The following is a 1,114-nucleotide window of genomic DNA, read 5'->3' on the forward strand; positions in this document are numbered from 1 at the left end:
GCCCATCCTGTGTCCCCTGGCATCAGGGTTGGGGTCAGGCAGCTTTCCGGGGAAGCTTCAGGCATTCACTGCCTTATGCTGAGATTGAATTCACAGCCCATCAAATTTGGAAGAGAACGGTGTTAAAGTGAATTTACCCCTCGGTGATTTTTCTTCTATTCACCTAGTTGTGCAGCCGTCAACCCTGTGTAAGAGGAGAACATTTTCAAGTCCTCAGACACAAGCCCCTCTCCTCTGTCATCCTCTCCATGGCCCAGTTTACCACACCTTTGTCTCTGTGGATTTGCCTTCTCTGGACTCTGTCCAGAGTGATAGAGTAGGTGACCTTTGTGTCTGATTTCTTTCATGTAATAGTGTCCTCAAGACCAGTCCACTTTGTACTCACATCAATCTTTCATTCCTTTTTTCCTTTCCTTTTTGAGGTCCAATTCACATATAAATGACCCACTGTAAGTGTTCAAGCTGGCCTCGTCCAGTGCATTCACAATATACCACCATCCATCTCCATTGGAAACCGTCACTCCCACTAAGCAGTCACTCGTCATGGACCCTCCTTGGAGCCCCAGGGACTCACTGGCCAGCCTTCTCTCTGTGGATTCAGCTTTTTTGAATATTTCATATAAATAGCTTTATATGGCATGTGTCTCTCTGGATCTTACTTCTGGGATCAAAGAGTCTTCAGAGTTTATCAATGAAACTTCAAAAGAATGGTACTCCTTTCTGTTTACACCACAGTTTGTTTATCCATTCATGCACTAGTGGATACCTGTGTAGTTTCTACCCGTAGATTATTGTGAATGGAGGGATTATGTACATTGGTGTACTATCTTTAGTGTACACAGCTCTTTTCAGGGATTTAAGATGTATGTTTGGGAGAGCAGTGACTATACCATATTGTTGAACTCCTTGTGAAACCAGCAGCATTACACACCAGGTGCACCATTGTACATCTTCATAACAATGATTATAATTTCTCCACATTTTTGTCAACATGTGTTATTTTCCAGTTCTGTTATTGTGTATGTGAAATGGCATCTCTTTGGAGTTTCTGGTGACCAGCACTCTCACCTGTTGATTGCCCTAGGATTTCTTAATTTCTCATTAATTTTCTGAA

General features: G+C 42.6%; 1 long non-coding RNA gene across 1 annotated transcript; it reads left to right on the forward strand.

The window, feature by feature from the left end:
* Positions 1–635, forward strand: LOC102017608. Its single transcript, XR_001235384.1, has 2 exons — positions 1–316; positions 423–635. It is a non-coding gene; the product is annotated as an uncharacterized LOC102017608 (long non-coding RNA).
* Positions 636–1,114: the final 479 nt, after the last annotated feature.

This window comes from Chinchilla lanigera, unplaced genomic scaffold (assembly GCF_000276665.1).
Source record: "Chinchilla lanigera isolate Chin_1 unplaced genomic scaffold, ChiLan1.0 scaffold00041, whole genome shotgun sequence".
NCBI lineage: Eukaryota > Metazoa > Chordata > Mammalia > Rodentia > Chinchillidae > Chinchilla > Chinchilla lanigera.